Genomic DNA, 23263 nt, shown 5'->3' with positions numbered 1-23263 from the left:
TACAGGAAGTTGCCATAGGATTTTTCTTAGCCATTTTAAGATGGCGAAGCAGACTGACGCTGTTTTGGCTACGTGATCATGCATAGTCAATTTATTGTCAATCAATATTCCTAAGTTCCTAGCTGAGGGAACTGCTATTGGTGGGGGACCCATTTCTCTTGGCCAGTATGTTTGTCCCCAAAGCTCTTTGTGTTCTCCAAAGATTAATAGTTCCGTTTTGTCACCATTTAGTTTTAACTTCTTGGAATGCATCCACTTCGCTATATTCTGGAGCCCTAAACGTAGAGAGGAGGTGTTGCTATTATCAGAAGTTGATAAGGAGAATACTAATTGAGTATCGTCTGCATATGAAAAAATAGTGAGGCCAAATTTCTCTGCAATACTCGCTAGCGGGGTGATGTAAATATTGAATAGGAGCGGGCTAAGGATTGACCCCTGTGGAACTCCATATGGGGAGGACATAGTCTTGGAGGTGTTGTTTTTGGAGAATACCTGATAAGATCGTTCTGTTAAAAAATTCCCGAGCCAATCCAAAGCTAGTCCTCTGACCCCAATTCCCTCTAGGGTTTCAAGTAGCATTTTGTGGGATATGGTGTCAAAGGCGGCACTTATCTAAACGAATGAGTGCAACCGTACCACCAGTATAAAGCTGTTGCCGAATCGTTTCCGTCACTCCTAATAGGGTGGATTCAGTTGAGTGCCCTGCTCTAAAGCCAGATTGTGAGGAATGGAGAAGATTGTTGGAGTTAATGAATTCTGCTAGCTGTTGGTTAATATGTTTTTCTAAAAATGTTGAAAATATCAGGAGTAGTGAACCCTGGCTGATGAGGGCTGAAAGCCCGAAAACGGTCCTAGGATGCTTGTTTCCAGTCCAGGGAGGACCTGGCTTGGCAGTTCGGGCTGGACTGTTCCCATGGGGACCAGCGTCAAGACTGATTTGAATAATTAAACGAGACAGGGGATAGAGTAGGTAAATTACTTGCATGGCTGGGAAGAAAAGAACAGGACTCGAGATGGGTGACGTGTATTAGGGAACAAAACCACATATATACTACACCACAGGACATTGCTGGAGCTTTTGCCCGTTACTATTCAGCACTTTATGCACCCCAGACAACAGTGAGCGAAACAGAAATAGGTCTCTATCTTGAAGGGGCGGAACTCTCTAAACTTGGGGATGTGGAGAGAGATAGTCTGGAGAAAGATGTCACATTGACAGAGGTTACAGAGGCCATTGGCCGATTGAAGACCGGAAAAACCCCAGGCCAGAATGGGGTCCTGGGATAGTTTTTCAAGGATCATGGAACTTTATTAGCCCCTCATTTACTCACTATGTTCCAGGTGACTAAAGCAGAGGGAACACTGTCGCACGACCTAAGACTGGCAACGGTGGTGGTGATACCCAAAGCGGGGAAGCCTCCAGACGAGTGTAGGTCATACCGCCCCATCTCGTTGTTAAATGCTGAGACCAAAATACTGGCCACCATTCTCGAAATACGTCTCCTGACTGTTATCACCTCCTTGGTGCATGCAGATCAGTCGGGCTTTATGCCAAAATGAGCTACAACATACAATCTGAGATGGGTGGCTAACTGGATGGATGCGGTCCGTAACCGAGAAGAGCCCCATCAGCTCCTGTCACTAGATGCAGAGAAGGCGTTTGACACCATCCACTGGCCATGTATGAGGTGTGCATTGGAAAAATTCGGATTTGGGCCAAAGCTTAGAGACTGGATCGCATTATTATACACGAATCCTGAAGCTAGGGTTTGGGTGAATGGCGCTCTCTCAAACACATTGCCAATACACAGAGGGACTAGGCAGGGGTGTCCCAAATCCGCCCTATTATTTGCCTTATACTTGAACCTCTTGCCTGTATCATTCGAACTACCCCAAGACTGGGGGGCTTCGTGGACGAAGCCCACTGGCTGGAAGAAGAACGCATATCGTTATATGCGGATGACATTCTGTTATATGTGTCGAATCCCAGGAAAACTCTCCGCCAAATCTTGCAACTTTTTGAGGAATATGGGAGCCAGGCAGGATATAAAATAAACTGGAGCAAATCCACGTTGTACCCGATAGGTGGCACGGTGGAGCCGCAGATGTACCCTAGTTGTTTGCGAGGGTCGACAGAGGGCTTTATGTATCTGGATCTGTATTTCACTATGGATGTAGCAACTAGTCCAGCGCGTAACCTCCGACGGGTGGTCTAAAATTTTCAGGAAGATGTTAAAAGGTGGCGGGGACTCCCACTGATGCTAATGGGTTGGACGGCAATGTACAAAATGATTACACTTCCCCAGTTATTATATGTGTTGCAGAATACTTATAACAAAATACCAGAGTCCCTTATCGAAAGCATAGATAACGAATCGCGACTGCTCCTCTGGGATGGGGCCTGCCCACGTATTGCACTGCAAACACTCCAGAGAAATCAATACAACGAAGGGCTGGCCCTTCCGGATATTAAAGTGTATTATAAGGCTTCTCATCTCATTGTCATAAACAAATGGGTTCATGCACCTGGGGAACACCCAACATATAGATTGGTAAGAGAGCAGTTTAGGCAACATACACACCTACACTACATATACGGAGGCAGAGGAGGCAGTCAACTAATACAGGCAACCAAGAGATCGTTGGAGGCTTGGCTAGGGGCAGAAAGGCAGATGCACTGAGATCAAAAACTGACCAGGGAAACAGCACTATGGGAAGGAAACAGATTAAAAGAGATTGGGAAGCTTAGAGGCTTTAGGCAATGGGAGCTGATTGGGATTTCCAAAGTGGGGGATGTCCTGGAAAAAGGGGAACTAGCATCCTTCCGCACACTCCAGACCAGATACCAACTTTGTGACACTCAAGCATACGCATATCTCCGTCTGAAACAAGTGTGGGCGGCTGAGGGACTGGATGGGGAGGCAATACCAGAATATGCCCCTCTGGAGAGTTGTCTCCTGCAGGAGGAGATCCCGGCTAAAGCAATCTCATATACATATAGGACGCTAATTAATAACATGCCGGACAAACTAGGTGCCCTCCGAGCCAAGTGGGAAAGAACAACAGGGAAGTTGGATGATTTAGACTGGGAGGCAGCCCTTATGCATCCACGAGAAGTAGCAATTAAGCTGTGATTGCGTCTTATTCAATATAAGATGCTTCATCGGGTCTATTTTGACAGGGCAAGATTACACAAAATAGGACGAGCTCCGAATCCCGAGTGCCTCAGTTGTGGTACCGGAATTGGAACTTTTGTACATAACCCATGGGAATGCACTAAAATTCAAAGGTAATGGGGTAAACTAATGGGCAAGCTTAATAATATACTAGAGGCACAATTGGAAATGGAGCCTAGAATTCTCCTCTTAGGAATACCCACAGAAGTAGACATCCTGAGGCGTAAACTCATTTTGGCAAACCTGGGGTTGGTTGTGGCCAGACGAGATGTAGCTAGATATTGGGGGACCCCGGAAGTACCCACTCTGAAAGAATGGAGAGCAAGTCTTGATTTTTATATGGTGGCGGAACAAGCCCGGGGTTGTCCACGAACATTTCGTTAAATATGGGCGCCGGAGATGGAGTATTACAATCTGGAAATTGAAGGGGACGAGGAAAATGGGGACCCAGAATGGGGAAGGCCTCAGGAGACATGTTGAATATTGTATTGTTTATCCCAATGTTGGTGCCTGAATGCACTATAGAGATCGCTGAATGTTCCTATAACGCCCCAAGGGCTCAAACTAAACCGTGGGTCCAACAGCTGATGAGTTTCTGTTCCGATAGATACCTCACTATGCCACTGTGGAGGAAAAATTTTAATGTACGATGTATTCATGCTTTGTTTTTGTTTTGTATTATGATCAAAATAAAATAAAAATATTTAGAAACAAAAAGACTGATTTGCATATGGCTTGGTTCAAACTGGAATGGTATGGTGAGCAAAAAAATGATGGATTTAGGCCCAGGTCTTTGTACTGGGGTGAATGTATGACATTGTTCTGCATTCTGTCCATCAACTGTTGTTTTTGCATTTGTCACCCCGAGTGGGGCGGGTATGCTCAGACGTGAGTCCCGTGCTCTCCATGCCACTGGAATCACGCTATCCTGGCTGATGAGGGCTGAAAGCCCAAAACCGGTCCTAGGATGCTTGTTTCCAGTCCAGGGAGGACCTGGCTTGGCATTTTGGGCTGGACTGTTCCCATGGGGCACAGGGTCAAGACTGATTTGCATATGGCTGGGTTCAAACTGGAATGGCATGGTGAGCAAAAAAACGATGGATTTAGGCCCAGATCTCTGTACTGGGGTGAATGTATGACATTGTTCTGCATTCTGTCCATCAACTGTTGTTATTGCATTTGTCACCCGAGTGGGACGGGTATGCTCAGTCGTGAATCCCGTGCTCTCCATGCCACTGGAATCAAGCTATTTATTTATTTATTTATTTAATCCATTTATATGGCACAACAGCTACCCAGAGGGTTTCCCGGCGCCTTGGAAGTCAATCAATACCGTGGGGAGTAAAACAGAGTCTTAATCTTGGTCAAATAGCCATGCCTTGATATTTTTTCGAAAGGTTCTGAAGTTTGGTTCCAGTCATAATTTTAGTAGAATAGAGTTCCATAGAGTTGGTGCCAGATATCCGAAGGAGCGTCTGCCAATTCGTGCTCATTTAACTCTCGGAACCACAAATTTCGCTAAGTGGGTTGATCTGAGATTACGGGTGGGGATGTATTTTTGGACCAATTTGCATAGATACGCTGGTGCTTCTCCAGTGTTTATCCTAAACATATAACATAGTGCTTTGAACTTGGTTCTGTTGGCTATTTTGAGCCAATGGAGATTGCGAAGATGTTCAGAGACATGCGCCCTCCTTGGTAGATTCAATAGTATCCTTGCTGTCGCATTTTGGACGACCTGTAGACGTCGTATGATCTATTTATTGGAACCAAGGAGAAGAATGTTCCCATAATCCATCCTTGACCCAATCAGGGCCTGCACTACCATTCTTTGTGTGCCTACAGGAAGTTGCCATAGGATTTTTTTTAGCCATTTTAAGATGGCGAAGCAGACTGACGCTGTTTTGGCTACGTGATCACATAGTCAATTTATTGTCAATCAATATTCCTAAGTTCCTAGCTGAGGGAACTGCTATTGGCGGGGGACCCATTTCTCTTGGCCAGTATGTTTGTCCCCAAAGCTCTTTGTGTTCTCCAAAGATTAATAGTTCAGTTTTGTCACCATTTAGTTTTAACTTCTTGGAATGCATGCACTTCGCTATATTCTGGAGCCCTAAACGTAGAGAGGAGGTGTTGCTATTATCAGAAGTTGATAAGGAGAATACTAATTGAGTATCGTCTGCATATGAAAAAATAGTGAGGCCAAATTTCTCTGCAATACTCGCTAGCGGGGTGATGTAAATATTGAATAGGAGCGGGCTAAGGATTGACCCCTGTGGAATTCCATATGGGGAGGACATAGTCTTGGAGGTGTTGTTTTTGGAGAATACCTGATAAGATTGTTCTGTTAAAAAATTCCCGAGCCAATCCAAAGCTAGTCCTCTGACCCCAATTCCCTCTAGGGTTTCAAGTAGAATTTTGTGGGATATGGTGTCAAAGGCGGCACTTATCTAAACGAATGAGTGCCACCGTACCACCAGTATAAAGCTGTTGCCGAATCGTTTCCGTCACTCCTAATAGGGTGGATTCAGTTGAGTGCCCTGCTCTAAAGCCAGATTGTGAGGAATGGAGAAGATTGTTGGAGTTAATGAATTCTGCTAGCTGTCGGTTAATATGTTTTTCTAAAAATTTTGAAAATATCGGGAGTAGTGAACCCTGGCTGATGAGGGCTGAAAGCCCGAAAACGGTCCTAGGATGCTTGTTTCCAGTCCAGAGAGGACCTGGCTTGGCAGTTTGGGCTGGACTTTTCCCATGGGGACCAGCGTCAAGACTTATTTGAATAATTAAACGAGACAGGGGATAGAGTAGGTAAATTACTTGCATGGCTGGGAAGAAAAGAACAGGACTCGAGATGGGTGACGTGTATTAGGGAACAAAACCACATATATACTACACCACAGGACATTGCTGGAGCTTTTGCCCGTTACTATTCGGCACTTTATGCACCCCAGACAACAGTGAGCGAAACAGAAATAGGTCTCTATCTTGAAGGGGCGGAACTCTCTAAACTTGGGGATGTGGAGAGAGATAGTCTGGAGAAAGATGTCACATTGACAGAGGTTACGGAGGCCATTGGCCGATTGAAGACCGGAAAAACCCCAGGCCAGAATGGGGTCCTGGGATAGTTTTTCAAGGCACATGGAACTTTATTAGCCCCTCATTTACTCACTATGTTCCAGGTGACTAAAGCAGAGGGAACACTGTCGCACGACCTAAGACTGGCAACGGTGGTGGTGATACCCAAAGCGGGGAAGCCTCCAGACGAGTGTAGGTCATACCGCCCCATCTCGTTGTTAAATGCTGAGACCAAAATACTGGCCACCATTCTCGAAATACGTCTCCTGACTGTTATCACCTCCTTGGTGCATGCAGATCAGTCGGGCTTTATGCCAAAATGAGCTACAACATACAATCTGAGATGGGTGGCTAACTGGATGGTTGCGGTCCGTAACCGAGAAGAGCCCCATCAGCTCCTGTCACTAGATGCAGAGAAGGCGTTTGACACCATCCACTGGCCATGTATGAGGTGTGCATTGGAAAAATTCGGATTTGGGCCAAAGTTTAGAGACTGGATCGCATTATTATACACGAATCCTGAAGCTAGGGTTTGGGTGAATGGCGCTCTCTCAAACACATTGCCAATACACAGAGGGACTAGGCAGGGGTGTCCCAAATCCGCCCTATTATTTGCCTTATACTTGAACCTCTTGCCTGTATCATTCGAACTACCCCGAGACTGGGGGGCTTCGTGGAAGAAGCCCACTGGCTGGAAGAAGAACGCATATCGTTATATGCGGATGACATTCTGTTATATGTGTCGAATCCCAGGAAAACTCTCCGCCAAATCTTGCAACTTTTTGAGGAATATGGGAGCCAGGCGGGATATAAAATAAACTGGAGCAAATCCACGTTGTACCCGATAGGTGGCACGGTGGAGCCGCAGATATACCCTAGTTGTTTGCGAGGGTCGACAGAGGGCTTTATGTATCTGGATCTGTATTTCACTATGGATGTAGCAACTAGTCCAGCGCGTAACCTCCGACGGGTGGTCTAAAATTTTCAGGAAGATGATAAAAGGTGGCGGGGACTCCCACTGATACTAATGGGTTGGACGGCAATGTACAAAATGATTACACTTCCCCAGTTATTATATGTGTTGCAGAATACTTATAACAAAATACCAGAGTCCCTTATCGAAAGCATAGATAACGAATCGCGACTGCTCCTCTGGGATGGGGCCTGCCCACGTATTGCACTGCAAACACTCCAGAGAAATCAATACAACGAAGGGCTGGCCCTTCCGGATATTAAAGTGTATTATAAGACTTCTCATCTCATTGTCATAAACAAATGGGTTCATGCACCTGGGGAACACCCAACATATAGATTGGTAAGAGAGCAGTTTAGGCAACATACACACCTACACTACATATACGGAGGCAGAGGAGGCAGTCAACTAATACAGGCAACCAAGAGATCGTTGGAGGCTTGGCTAGGGGCAGAAAGGCAGATGCACTGAGATCAAAAACTGACCAGGGAAACAGCACTATGGGAAGGAAACAGATTAAAAGAGATTGGGAAGCTTAGAGGCTTTAGGCAATGGGTGCTGATTGGGATTTCCAAAGTGGGGGATGTCCTGGAAAAAGGGGAACTAGCATCCTTCCACACACTCCAGACCAGATACCAACTTTGTGACACTCAAGCATACGCATATCTCCGTCTGAAACAAGTGTGGGCGGCTGAGGGACTGGATGGGGAGGCAATACCAGAATATGCCCCTCTGGAGAGTTATCTCCTGCAGGAGGAGATCCCGGCTAAAGCAATCTCATATACATATAGGACGCTAATTAATAACATGCCGGACAAACTAGGTGCCCTCCGAGCCAAGTGGGAAAGAACAACAGGGAATTTGGATGATTTAGACTGGGAGGCAGCCCTTATGCATCCACGAGAAGTAGCAATTAAGCTGTGATTGCGTCTTATTCAATATAAGATGCTTCATCTGGTCTACTTTGACAGGGCAAGATTACACAAAATAGGACGAGCTCTGAATCCCGAGGGCCTCAGTTGTGGTACCGGAATTGGAACTTTTGTACATACCCCATGGGAATGCACTAAAATTCAAAGGTAATGGGGTAAACTAATGGGCAAGCTTAATAATATACTAGAGGCACAATTGGAAATGGAGCCTAGAATTCTCCTCTTAGGAATACCCACAGAAGTAGACATCCCGAGGCGTAAACTCATTTTGGCAAACCTGGGGTTGGTTGTGGCCAGACGAGATGTAGCTAGATATTGGGGGACCCCGGAAGTACCCACTCTGAAAGAATGGAGAGCAAGTCTTGATTTTTATATGGTGGCGGAACAAGCCCGGGGTTGTCCACGAACATTTCGTTAAATATGGGCGCCGGAGATGGAGTATTACAATCTGGAAATTGAAGGGGACGAGGAAAATGGGGACCCAGAATGGGGAAGGCCTCAGGAGACATATTGAATATTGTATTGTTTATCCCAATGTTGGTGCCTGAATGCACTATAGAGATCGCTGAATGTTCCTATAACGCCCCAAGGGCTCAAACTAAACCGTGGGTCCAACAGCTGATGAGTTTCTGTTCCGATAGATACCTCACTATGCCACTGTGGAGGAAAAATTTTAATGTACGATGTATTCATGCTTTGTTTTTGTTTTGTATTATGATCAAAATAAAATAAAAATATTTAGAAAAAAAAAGACTGATTTGCATATGGCTTGGTTCAAACTGGAATGGTATGGTGAGCAAACAAATGATGGATTTAGGCCCAGGTCTTTGTACTGGGGTGAATGTATGACATTGTTCTGCATTCTGTCCATCAACTGTTGTTTTTGCATTTGTCACCCCGAGTGGGGCGAGTATGGTCAGACGTGAGTCCCGTGCTCTCCATGCCACTGGAATCACGCTATCCTGGCTGATGAGGGCTGAAAGCCCAAAACCGGTCCTAGGATGCTTGTTTCCAGTCCAGGGAGGGCCTGGCTTGGCATTTTGGGCTGGACTGTTCCCATGGGGCACAGGGTTAAGACTGATTTGCATATGGCTGGGTTCAAACTGGAATGGCATGGTGAGCAAAAAAACGATGGATTTAGGCCCAGATCTCTGTACTGGGGTGAATGTATGACATTGCTCTGTATTCTGTCCACCAACTGTTGTTTTTGCATTTGTCACCTCGAGTGGGACGGGTATGCTCGGATGTGAGTCCCGTGCTCTCCATGCCACTGGAATCACGCTATCCTGGCTGATGATGGCTGAAAGCCCAAAACCGGTCCTAGGATGCTTGTTTCCAGTCCAGGGAGGACCTGGCTTGGCATTTCGGGCTGGACTGTTCCCATGGGGCACATGGTCAAGACTGATTTGCATATGGCTGGGTTCAAACTGGAATGGCATGGTGAGCAAAAAAATGATGGATTTAGGCCCAGATCTCTGTACTGGGGTGAATGTAGGACATTGTTCTGCATTCTGTCCATCAACTGTTGTTTTTGCATTTGTCACCTCGAGTGGGACGGGTATACTCAGTCGTGAGTCCAGTGCTCTCCATGCCACTAGAATCAAGCTATCCTGGCTGATGAGGGCTGGAAGCCCGAAACCGGTCCTAGGATGCTTGTTTCCAGTCCAGGGAGGGCCTGGCTTGGCAGTTCGCGGGCTGGACTGTTCCCATGGGTCACAGGGTTAAGACTGATTTACATATGGCAGGGTTCAAACTGGAATGGCATGGTGAGCAAAAAAACGATGGATTTAGGCCCAGTTCTCTGTACTGGGGCGAAAGTATGACATTGTCCTGCATTCTGTCCATCAACTGTTGTTTTTGCTCATGCTGTGACATCAGCCCCAGGATTGGTCTGAGCGTCCTGGTCTACTGGCTCACATAGTCCCTGGGAGCCTGCGGCGTTTCTCTAAACGGGCTGTAAACACAGCTGGGTTGGAGAAATAGAAATGCGCATGTCTGTTTGGCCTGCCTAAGACAGCCAGCCAAACTTACATGCGCACTTCTAAGTGCCCACCACTTGTCCCAGCCTACACACATGCCAAAACAAGTCACAGAATTGTTTGTTTTGTTTTATTAGCATTTTTCTTTGTGTGACTGACGAGTGGGGCTATACTCCTCCGCAATTACAGAGGAGCTGCCCCTGATTCGGAGCACGATATTGTGGTAAACAATGGGGTTGACACAATATTTTTGTCAACAATATGTTTTACCACAATATTTTGTCTGTGATCCTCATAATTGTGATATGTAGAGAACCAGAAGTTACGGCCTAAGTATGGTAGCGAACGAGCGCTACATTGCAGCTAAAATACCCGTGATATAATAAAAAGCATTTAAGCTGCTCCGGTGAACCCTACTTCAGTTCGGTCCGCTTCGACTAGAGAGAGCGGCCAACTGAATACCCCTTGAGGCTTATTGGACTTTAAAAATTATTTTGACAATAGGAGCCTAATTCTTGATCGCTACTTATCAGTACATCTGGGAAAGTTCTTCGGTTTTTGACAAATCCGTTGGATTACACAAATTACGACGGATTATCATTAGCTCATGTCCTGATGAGGCCCGTAGTCAATGGGCTAAAAGGCGTCGACACCCACGAAAAGACACCTGTTTAAAAAATCTTACGTTGTGAAAATATATATTTAAAAAGAGTACAATAAGAAGATAGGTTGAAACAATATAGACCTTCCTTGTCCTTTTGATTTCTGGTTAGATCTTGTTTTACAGGAATGCTTAGCTGTACATGTATATAGCATCCTGTTTTCAAAAAACTTTGGGCTAACATACTTGAAAAAGATATAAAAAAGGTAATATATGTGTATATATATGTGTGTGTAAAAAGTAATGTGTGTATATATATGTTTGGTTTGTCATTGTATCTAAATATTGGTTTGTAAATCAACAAACCTTAGTGGTAAAATGTTCTAATTGATGCAAAAATAAAATACTAGTTAGAAATTTGTGTTATGTTCTGGATTGGGTATGGAGGTGTACAAATGAGGTAGAATTTATTTTGTGTATATGATTTGTTTCATTTAGGAGGAGATAATTTATATTGCTCTTTCAAAAATAGATTGTTTTAATTAGACCTAAGGCATCGCTTTTTTTGAATAATATGTTACCTACCCAGATGCCATTGGCTTACCGGATTCCCCCTTGTTTGTGATAGTAAGTATGGTAGATGCGCTTTAATATACCTACTTCCTTGTTGTCTATTAGAGCTCCTTGTCAACGTTCTTTTTTTTTTAGAATCTCCCAATGTTAGGCTTGCGAGAACTAGCTGTTTTTCTGTCCTGAATATATTTCATAGAGCAACTCTGTCAAATGAACCATAAAACAAGTAAAATTCTTTGAATGTGTGAATTAGCTTAATAATTACGATATTTCATTAAAGCGTTTAAAGAGAACTGTTTAAGTAAGAATATTTGAGTGAAGAACTAAGCATTTTATTGTATTTTATTGATATTTGCTTTTCTTTTCTTACTTTCAGTTTCAAAATTGTAGCATGAATTCGAAATCGTTCATCTCTCTGAATGTACCGAATGAAAATGACTCTGGGATTTCTCGGTGTGCAGACATTTCTTCGATTTGCACCAGCAGTGTTAATTTCCATTCTTTAGAATGATTTGGATACATCGCATAACTGCACATTTGGACTTTTTACTACCAGAGAACAGGTGGCGTGGGTTGGAGAGGTCCGGGAATTGATGGCCCATAAACTCCGGGCTGTTTATGCTATTGTTTTGCATTTTGTTAGAAAAGCAAAATGCCAGTTTTTCCATTTAATAGAGGAGGAGGAGACCAGCTGGTGCCTGGCTATTTATGATTCTCAACACCCCGACCCTATTAAATATGTTTTCCAGACAACAAGATAAAAATTGAGCTGCTTGGGCGAGAAAAACAATTTCTAATTAATGTACTTGACACCGCATCGTTTCAGTAGAACAGATTTTAATATTTGCTGCATACAACAATGCTTAATTTGAAATGAAGGAATTGTTGTGGCAGTAACAGGGGGTGTTGTTAACCTTTTGTCTCTAATTATGCAGACACATCCTGAAATGTGGAGGGAAATTAAAATTTCACTCAAATTTTATCTTGACACCCTCTGCACTCTGGCAAGATACATGCATGATGATATGTTAGGACCGGTTTTTAATTCATTTTATTTGGTGTTAAACAGATCACACCATAATCCTATATACAAGTAGTATGAGAATTCACATCATAATACTCATAATGCTGCTATATGTGTCAAGCGTGTTGTATCGCCTGCCCTTTGGTTAATGCACACTCCTTTCTCATGGTCTAATATCTTTAGGCATATTTCTCTTAAGGGATTTTAATGTAGTTTTGTATCACCTCTCTGTATCACCTCTGGGGGATGCGGTGGGTCCGGGCCGCCCCGGGTGTCATCACTGAGGGGGGTGACAAAATGGCAAAAATATGTGTTTTGAACACATAGAGGCTTATTAGCAACAACCTCTTTAAAATTATCGCTGTTTTAGCGGCAGGAAACTGCCGCTACAACGGCGATAATGGGCTTGCTAATATGCGTTATAGAATTCCAAAAGAAGACCAGGTTGGATGTTCAGGACATCTAATCTGGGCTTCTATTGGAATTCTATAATGCATATTAGCAAGTCCATTTTTGCCGCTAAAACTGCGATAATTTTAACGAGGTTCTTGCTAATATGCCCCATATTTTTGCCATTTTGTCAAGCCGGGGTTGACAAGTGTCATCACTGAGGGGAAGTCAAAATGGCAAAAATATGTTTAAAACACATTTTTTTGCCATTTTGTCAAGCCGTGGGTGACAAGAAAGTTTCCGCACCGGGTATCGACTGACTTTGCTACGCCACTGGTAAGTTCATGTGTTTCTCTTTTTTTCTGCACCATTTTTACTCCTCTTTGTTGGGAAAAATATGCATGAATTGATGATAATTTGTCAACCTTTGAAATCAAAAAATCTTTTTTCAAAACAGGTTTTTCTGACATTTCCAAGGGGTGACTGACTGACCCTCCAAGCCGGCCCATTCCATTCAGTATTGGCAGTTTATTAACCACCAATAATTCTATGAATATATTCCAATTTCAAAATATTTCATGACCACCAACAAATATAAACTTTCATGCTAAGAACCCCTCTGCTTACCTACATACTAAATCACAGTGAGACAAAATACCTTGCTACTCTCTTTTGGAATGAACTTTGAGGATAGAGGCAACAAAACAAGGGTGAGGGAGACATAGCCGAAATCCATGCTAAATGCACCAAATGAGTAACCACATATCAAAGGAAGGTCACAACTAAGATGCATGAATGCAAGAGCAAGGTTCATCCAACCTTAATGCTTTCTTGCCTCCACTCAATCCAGAGGCTGTGGTTCCAAGAGGTGGTTAGGTGGTTGATCATCAATATCAAAACAAAGAGAGAGGGTTCCTACTCACCAAATGGACAGGACACCAAATGACACTTAGTCAAAAACAGATTCCCTTTGGGATTTCTCAATAGCATATCATACTGGTCAATACCATACTCAAACTATCAAATATTCACCAGAGAAAATAGTTATAGCCAAAAAATGACCAATATACAAATGTGTATTAACCCCTTCCGTGCTCCCTGTCAGCAGTTGGCCATCGCAAGCACTACCTGGCTGGTGCTGCGAACGTCCATCGGCCGACACGGCCCGCCCACTCCTTAGAACGCCGGCACTGTGCCGAAATAACGGCAGCGGTAAACGGGTTAAATAAATCAGTTCAAAACATAACAAATTATTCATATACACAGTGTTTGTTGTGACCAATAAAAACAACAATCCACATAAATTCATTACAAATCATGCATAGATTGGCAAACAAACAACACAGTCTTATTTAACAAATGATTATACAAATGTAACCACTGTTAATATAAGGTTCATCAGATAATAGATTTTTGTTTTAAGAACCCCAATTAACGGTAGGGCAACAGAGGACCAGAAAATGACTCATTTCGGTGGTATCAAAAAGGTCCAACCACCTCCTTCAGGCTAAATAAATGATGTCTCCCAGCTAGGGTCATAAGATGTTCATTTGGAGGGCTTTTTCCTTCACCCAATTGATCTAAAAGCTCCTCAAAATATCAAATGGAGTGAGAAAGACATGTATTCCTGATGCTTCCCTTCTCTTTCTCAAATATTGGATGAGGACAGTCTGTCTCTCGAGGGTACTCTAATATTTCACAGAACTTCAAAATCTTTAATGTCAAACTCATATCGTCCCAACTGTGCGGGTTGACATCGGGAAATCACAATGCGCTAATGCCCTGTATTTAGCACAAAAACACTTAAAGCATACAAATAATTTGCTTTAGAGTCGATATAGGCAATTTGGAGAGTCTCTTGATTAAGTTCAGTATGTGCCCCTCAGGCTTTCTACGGAGATATATGCCAGGACTGACAAGCCTCCTGGCGTTCTCCATTTTCAACCCATATGAGCTAGGTGGTTGATCCAGAATAGTAAAGGATAAATATGCAAAACAGCAAAGAGGTGATGAGTAGCCAATGCAATGGTACTAAAAGTAAGCACGATGGAAGAACCAGGGAAACAAATGAGGTGCTCAATCAAGAAAGGGCAGATTGTGTGTAGCATTTTTGGAATAACCAAACAAGGCACAAGTTTGTTAGGTAAACTGCTAAAGTGAGTGAGCATTATATATGAAGCTTCACAAACTATGCCTGACAAATGAGAACATTCAGGGAAGTACTGCATGACAGAAGTCATTTTGGAATAACATGATGCTCAAAACATACCTGCCGAGCCCCACCATTTTTGGATTGGGTCTGACTCCAATCACCAAAACCTCTCCACAACAATCCATCTTTCTTCCTGGATGCCACTCTTCCATGAGGCACAAACATGTGAAAGCAGTAGTCTTCATTGAGGAAACAGATCATTCTCACCCCTTGATTGAGGAAGGAGGAGATAGAATGTCGTAAGACCGAGACCTCACAAAATGTTACTGCCCACCATCCTACATGAGAAATATCACAGAGATTCTCGAGAAACCTGAAGTGTCAAAATAGTTCTCAAATTATACATTAGTACTATCAGTTGTGGACTTTCTCTATACCATTATTAGACATGGCATGATTTATTGTGCAATCTATCACCTTTTATCTCCCACTTGTTACTGATATGGGATAACAAAACAGAAGGATTGTAGGTGTCTTCTGAAGATCAATTATTTCCATATAAAATTGAGCTACACATAAGATAAAATTGCTTTGCATTTTTTTATATTTACATTTTCATCTGCAATAATGAAATAAGCACTGATTTATTTAGGAAAACAAATTAAATTCTGTGTCATTGTAGCTCATAATCCAACAAACCTGGTACAAAGTATTGCAAATAGTGAGATGCTAAGAAGGTAAGAGATGTACTCTGTGGGATTCGATCTTTGACCCGAGGCACCAAGTCCTCAAGAGAGATTTCTGGCTAGGGATCATTCAACAAATCTATGTATGCATCTATATCGAAAGCCTTCAAGAACGTTGACGACACAGTGGGTGAGATTTTATTCAATTACTTTAATCTGACCACATCAAACACGTTTCGGCCACAGTCTTGCTCACTGACGGGAGGGTGAGATGCCAAAATTCTTGCTAATTTACATGCACGCGCTGTTTGACACAATGCCAGAGAACAGGCCTACTGCATCTCGGAGTACTTTCTCATTTTTGCGAGTGATACCTATTGCATTAATATTATAAAACGGAGTTCAAGTCACAGCACATACTTATCCTTTATCACAAAATGATACTTCAATAAATTCATCTAGTTTCCTTCTAACTATATAAAATGTACAAGCTTCATCAAAAAACTTAAATATTGTAGCAAAAAAAATAGAAATATAGACTATATTTATAGGTGTACATGTAAGCATTTATGTGTGTATGTATGTATGTGGTATTTTCATAGTACATATCTAGCCAAAAGCAGCAGATCACTGTACAGGGTCACAGCAAAAGATATAGTTAATTAAGGTTAGAGAGGTAGCTATTTTTTTTAACTGTTAATACATCATGATAGCATGTTCTTTAAAGAGGTACTTCTAAAACTCTTTCTTGAAATGGAGCAGGGCTTTGTCATTTCTGGTGGATTAGGGGATTCTTTTACAGATCCTTGGTACCACAATAGAAAATAGCTGTTCCTTGTTTATTTCTTATTTACCCTTCATGGTCTCCAGTCTGATGGTGTTTCCGGCTCTTCGTGTGTGCTAAAAGCCACTAGAAATGGGGTTGTAGGAGAATATATCATCTACAAAAGTATTGTGATATAAGAATATCATATTAAAGGGGGCGTGGCCAACACCATGGCGTGCTAAGACGTGCGGCTCCGGAGCTCCCGGAGAGCTGTCTCGAAATCCGACATTAAAACAACCCAAATTGCCACTAACCAACTCAAGACTGATCGGAGACACTCAGTGTCCTCCACAGGTGAAGAATTGAGAAGAATACCGGTCCGCAGAGCTTCCTACGTGTATTTTTCCGACACCGCTCTGAGCGCCAAGCCGAAGGCAAGATGGCGGACGCGACACAGGACTGTCAGCGGAGGAGCTGAATCTGGATCTCACAATCCGGCTGCAAAGCCCCACAAATGAGAGGAAGGAAGCAGCTACCTGGACATCGAACACTGGACCCGGACGCCTCCGAGCTGGGCGCTAGGGGCTCCAAAGAAGTTCCTCTTCCTCCCCCCGCCAACATGGCGGCAGCGGAGCCAGTGAGGTGAACCGAGTTGCCGAGAGATCATCGACACCATGCTGGTGAGGCCACTGTGGTGGAGAGCGGCAACACAAGAGCTACCAGCAAGACTAGAGACTAAGTGTGCGTGTGGGGCCCCCTCGGGAGCTGTGGTGGTGCTGCCTGGAACCCGAATCTCCACCAAGATGGCGGCCGAGGCAGCATATCGGGACTAGAGGGGATCCCGACTGGGCTTGCCACCCCGCTACAGCCCCACTGCTTCTTGGCAGGACTGCTACGCATAACCGGCCGACCAGCGGGGCGCCTGTACGGCGCAGATTCCCGGAAGCGGCCTCCAGTGCTGTCGTGTGACACCGAGGGACCTGAGGCCTGTCGCCTGGAAGGGGCCTGCGGAGAAGAAGGGGTAGGCAGGCCTCCCTAGCACCTCCAGCCAGAGATCCGATCGACATCAACGGCGGATTGGGAGCGTGGGAGGACCTGAGACACACGAGGAACGGCTCTCCGAACTCTGCAGAGCCACGGATTGCCCCTGGGACCGCGACCATCGTCCGGGAGGTAGGGTGCCGACCGTTTGCATAGTGGTCAAGACGCAACACTCCTGAAGAACATGGGGAAGAAGGATATACCGCCTAAAGGGCCCAAGCAGGGCCCGATGGACAATTTTGCAGCGCCACAACATGTGGTGGAGGGCCTTCTCGCCGCTCCGGGCCCACGCTCGGACACCGACCTGCTGATGGGGGTCATCCAGGCCTCACGAACTGATATACAGGAGTCCCGAGCGGCCCTGGAGGTCAAGATAGGCGAGGTGGGCTCGAAAGTGACACTCCTGAAGCAGGACTTCCGGAATTTGTCCGACAGGGTCACCTCCGCAGAGGCGCGGATGGGTGAGGCCGAAGATTCAATCATGACCCTTTGAAAAGACATGGCGGAACTTAAGGCCTCCCATCGCCAACTGCTCTGGAAGGTGGATGACACCGAAAACAGAGCAAGGCGCAATAACCTCCGCTTTGTCGGATTTAGGGAAGGAATTGAAAAGGCTGAGATGGTGTCCTTCCTTCACGCATGGCTCATGGAAACCTTCCCAGCGGTACAATTTTCACCATGTTTCATAATTGAGAGGGCGCACAGGGCCCTCCTCGCAAAACCGCCGGAGGGGGCAAGACCGCGTCCGGTTATTGCTCGCTTTCTAAACTTCGCTGATAGAGACCTGATTTTGAGAGAGGCGAGGAAGATGGGAGAGATCCGGCTAGAAAATTCACACGTCATGATATTCCCAGACTACAGTCAGGAGGTCCAGAAACAGAGACGTTCTTTTGATGCGGTGAAGGCTAAACTCAGAGACTTAAAAATCGCATACATGCTCCTGTTTCTGGCGAAACTTAAGGTATTATACAAGGATCAGTCACTCTTCTTCACACACGCGGAGGACGCCTGGCAATGGCTAGAAGAGCGCCGGATCCTCAACAGCAGAGAGACCACCGGACGAGACCTGCTAGACAGATCCCTATGGAATGCAACCCACTGGGAAATCCCAAAGGGGCAGAGATTGAAATCCAGGAGATCTAAGAGGCAAACCCCAGCGACGCCTTACAGAGGTCGAGGCACCGGGACTACGCGAAAAGGACGTTCGGCCTCCCCAAAAGGTGCGGCCGGGACAGGGTCGAGATTCGCAGCCCTACGCTCCACGGCACGCTCAGAGGGAGAGGACGAGGAAGCACTCGATAGCCGCACATCAGGAGGCGAGGAAGAGGAAGAAGAGGGACAATCTGTCCACCCGTTGGTAAAGGAGATCCGTGTGTTGGAACAACACTTATCTGGACAACATAGTGCGCCCGAATCAGAGACTCAAGACTCCAAATCCTAATAGATAATGACTCGGAGCACTGAGCAAGCGACACACTTTGGGATATGAACACGTTGACACCGCCTCTGAACATTGGTGGATTTGGAGAATGGAAGTGGCAGCCTGACATAGGGAAGCACGCAAGCTGACACGCCTCCCTGTTTTACACGTTTTACTGTTACTTGGTGTTTTGAAGGGAGGGTTTGGTGGGTGGGCGACAGGCCTACTCCTACGGAAAGCTATGTCCTGTCCCAGGATAAGACTGGAAGGGGAGGAAGGTGGGGTGTGGGGTGGGAGAGGGGGTTCTCAAGTTTGATCGGGTGGGGGACCGGGTGGGAACAGTTGGGGGGGGGAAGAAAACACATGTGAACATGCAGCAACACGCACCGAGCCTCCACATCACCTACACAAGAGTTTAGTCTCCTACAGCTACCACATCGTCCAATGGCAGATACTGTAGACACACCACAGGAGGGAGGTAGGAGGCTGAGCGTCCTGACGTGGAATGTCAATGGACTAGACTCTAAGATCAAGAGAGGCCTAGTGAACGCCTATATTAAGAAGGTCGACCCGGACATCACCTTCCTACAGGAAACACACCTCAAGGGTACCCAGCGTGCCTTCATAGCTAGAGGCCGGTACAGGGTTTTGGCTCATGCGGGATACACATCCGACTCTAGGGGAGTAGCAGTCATTGTTAAAAAATCCTCACCCTTTTGCATCACCCGCACCTGGGTAGACCCACAGGGAACATACGCTGGAGTGCAGGGTAACTGGAATAGACGCACCTATACACTAATCTCGGTTTATGCACCACCCAAACTACAGACCCGCACGCTCACAGCACTTGCGAACATACTCCTAGACACAGCAGACACTATACAAGTGGTGGGAGGAGATTTTAATGATGTCATGAACATGGGACTTGATAGATCTGGAGGCACAGCGAGAGAGGAGCACCAGACCACGCTGTTCAATCAGATGTCCACTATAGGACTTACAGATGTATGGAGATGGCTCCACCCGACACAGCAAACGTACTCATACTACTCTGGGGCACACAAGGCGTTCTCGCGCCTCGACTATATTTTCATGTCCCGCCAGTATTTGAGGGTAGGAGATGTTGCGGACTACAGAGCCTGGGGCATTTCGGATCACTCGCCGTTATATGTAAGAATGGGACAGGACCGGGGCAAGGACACGGGTTCCTGGCGCCTGGCGGCCTGGGATCTCCAGAACGCAGCAATCCTGAAAGGTGTTAGGACAGACATTAAGATATATATTGCAGAAAATGAGGGTACGGTAGACTCGAGTGTCACTCTAAGGGAAGCCCTAAAGCCAGTACTACGAGACAGGATAAGGTCTAGCTTGGGTGAGGAGAGACGGAAACTCCAGGCCGAGGTAGCTGCCCTAGAACAGGCTATCCTGGGATGAGAGAGAGAATATCTGACCCATAAAAACAGCGAAACCCTCAGACGGCTACTTGATGCCCAGAAACAGTATAGGGAACTGGCAACTAATGAGGCCAAGACCCAATCCCTTGCCACCCTCCACCGATTATATGACGTAGGAGACAAGTCAGGAAAACTCTTGACGTGGCTCAGCAAAAAGGAACGAGCGGCGAGGTGGATAGACAGTATTGCTACTGCGAACGGAACTACGGTTAACACTGACACTGGGATAGCAGAAGTGTTTGCTACTCATTATGAAATGTTTTATACTGCCCGTGACCTGGCTACCCATGAGGAAGCTCTCCAATATCTAGACGATACGGTCCTACCGGTCCTTCCTCCTGAGGCCCTGGAGGCCCTGGAGGCAGACATAACGTCTGATGACATCACGGATGCCATCGCCAAGCTGAGACCGGGCAAAACCCCAGGCCCGAATGGTTTCCCAGCAGAGCTTTTTAAGCGTGCGGCGGACCTTCGGAATCGTCATCTTAAAGGCCTCTTTACTGGCGCCTTCGAGGAGGGAGAGCTCCCCCCAGGATCTCGCTACGGCCACGATAATTCCGATATATAAGGAGGGCAAACCACGGGAGAATTGTGCCTCCTACCGGCCGATCTCCCTACTAAATACAGAAGTAAAACTGCTGGCAACCATCTTGGCAGTCCGCTTGAGGGCGGTCATTACGGGCCTCGTACATTTGGACCAATCGGGCTTCTTACCGGACAGAGCAACAAAACTGAATCTCAGGAGAACCCATAACTGGCTACAAGAAGTGAGAGGGCGAAGTGATCCACATTGGTTCCTTTCCCTGGATGCCGAGAAGGCGTTCGACGCGGTCCACTGACCCTTCCTGTTTGCAGTGCTCCAGAAGTTTGGCTTTGGGCCAAAATTTACCAAATGGGTCCGGCTTCTCTACACTAGCCCGCGGGCTAAGGGGAGGGTGAATGGGATACTCTCACGGGAGATCCAAATTCAGAGAGGTACTAGACAGGGCTGCCCCCTGTCCCCCCTCCTCTTTTCGCTCACCATTGAAGTGCTCGCAGCCAGAATCCGGCACAACAAGGACATTTATGGCTTTACGAGTAACGATACTGACCTGACTCCAGAAAAGATCTCGCTTTACGCGGACGATGTCTTGCTCTACATCACTAAACCGGAGACCACTGTGCCGGAGCTCTTCCGAGAACTAGAACGGTACGGCGAGATGGCGGGCCACAAAATAAACTGGCACAAATCCGTACTTTACAACCCTGGGAGACGCAATCAGTGGGGGAGGCTGCCAGAGAAACTGCTGACAACCACAGAAGGCTTCCAATACCTCGGGATCTATATAACCACAGATGCGACCCTCTCGTTCCAAAGGAATTTGGAACGGATTATAATTAATGCTGTGGCAGATATGGACCGCTGGAGACCGCTCCCATTGACACTCCTGGGCAGGGCGGCTATGTACAAAATGATCACTCTTCCGAAATTCCTATACGCCCTACAAAACGAATACTATCCAATACCCGTGGCGGTCTTCAACAGGATCCATGCGGATCTGAGATCCTTCCTTTGGCTAGGAAAACATCCCAGGGTGGCCCTGTCCACGCTTCAGAGACACCAGTATAGTGGAGGGATCTCTCTCCCTAACCTAGAGGCCTACTATTGGACAGAACATCTGACACCAATTAATGACTGGCTCCACGCCAGGCAGATCACCCGACGTACGTCATGGAGAGGACTAAAATGGCGTCCAAGAACCTACTGTGTTATCTGTATGGGAGTTTTAGAAGGGCTCTCCTTCTCCTGGCTACGTCTATAACACTTAATGCATGGACGAGGGCCACACGACGCATGGGCTGGGAAAAGAAGCCCACACGACAGACACCGTTGTGGCACTGCCAGTGGTTGGCAGAACTTAATAAACTGAGTGGGTTCCAAAGATGGGACGATATCGGCATCTCCACCATAGGAGACGTAATAGCCAAAGGGGAACTCAAATCTTTCCAAGCCCTTAAATCAGAGTTTGGGCTGCATAATACGCAGCATTTCAAATATATCCAACTACGGCACGCTTGGAAAGCCCAAAACATCACACTCACAGACATCCCTGAGTATGCACCACTAGAGGGGAGGCTCCTTCAAGAGCAGATAGCGGGAAAGGCGGTCTCCCTGACGTATAAAACACTGACTAATCACATGCTGGGAGATTTGACAAGACTCAGGGACACATGGGAGGCAGAGGTGGGGGAGATGGAGGACCTGGACTGGGAGATAGTTTTGATGCATCCCCGGGAGGTGGCAATCAAGTCTAGATTACGACTTATTCAGTTTAATATACTCCATAGAACCTAGTATGACAGGGTACGTCTGAGCAAAATGGGGAAGGTAGAGGACCCACGATGCCTTAGATGCCAGCAGGGGGAGGGAGATTTTTACCATACGATATGGACCTGTGACGTAATACAAACATACTGGACCCAGATATTTAAGGAATTAGAGGGGGTCTTAGAGGCTTCGATCCCGCAGGATCCCAAGCTGGCATTGCTGGGCATGACCAACGAGGTAGACCTGTCTCGCCCACTTTTTACTTTTCTGATCCTTGCACTGGTTGTTGCCAAAAGAGACATTGCAAAACACTGGGGGGCGCCGGAACCCCCAGATCTGGATGGTGGAGGAGAGGATTAGACCTCTATATGGCAGCTGAGAGGGTAACCTATAAGGCCAGGTGATGCCCGAAAAAATTCCGTAGAGTTTGGTCAAAGTGGCGACACTATCATGGGCTGGACGGGGGGCTGTAGAAAGGGCTTCCGGGGGTGGGTATGGGACACGACACGGGGACAAACGAGACATCTCTACAAAGGGTACCATGGACCATACTGAACCTACAGGGTGCCGTGAGTCATCTGCAACTTTGGACCCAGAACGGTGAAAGACTTTGGCTGTCAATGGTGGGAGGAGGGGGGGAAAAGAAGTGTAATTGCTGCAATTTTTTCGTATATGTATGTTTGAAGGTATGAACCTAGTGTTTACGGTTAATT

This window comes from Lissotriton vulgaris, chromosome 10, assembly GCF_964263255.1.
Source record: "Lissotriton vulgaris chromosome 10, aLisVul1.2, whole genome shotgun sequence".
NCBI classification, from domain to species: Eukaryota; Metazoa; Chordata; class Amphibia; order Caudata; family Salamandridae; genus Lissotriton; species Lissotriton vulgaris.
Note: the sequence above shows the minus strand (reverse complement) of the source record.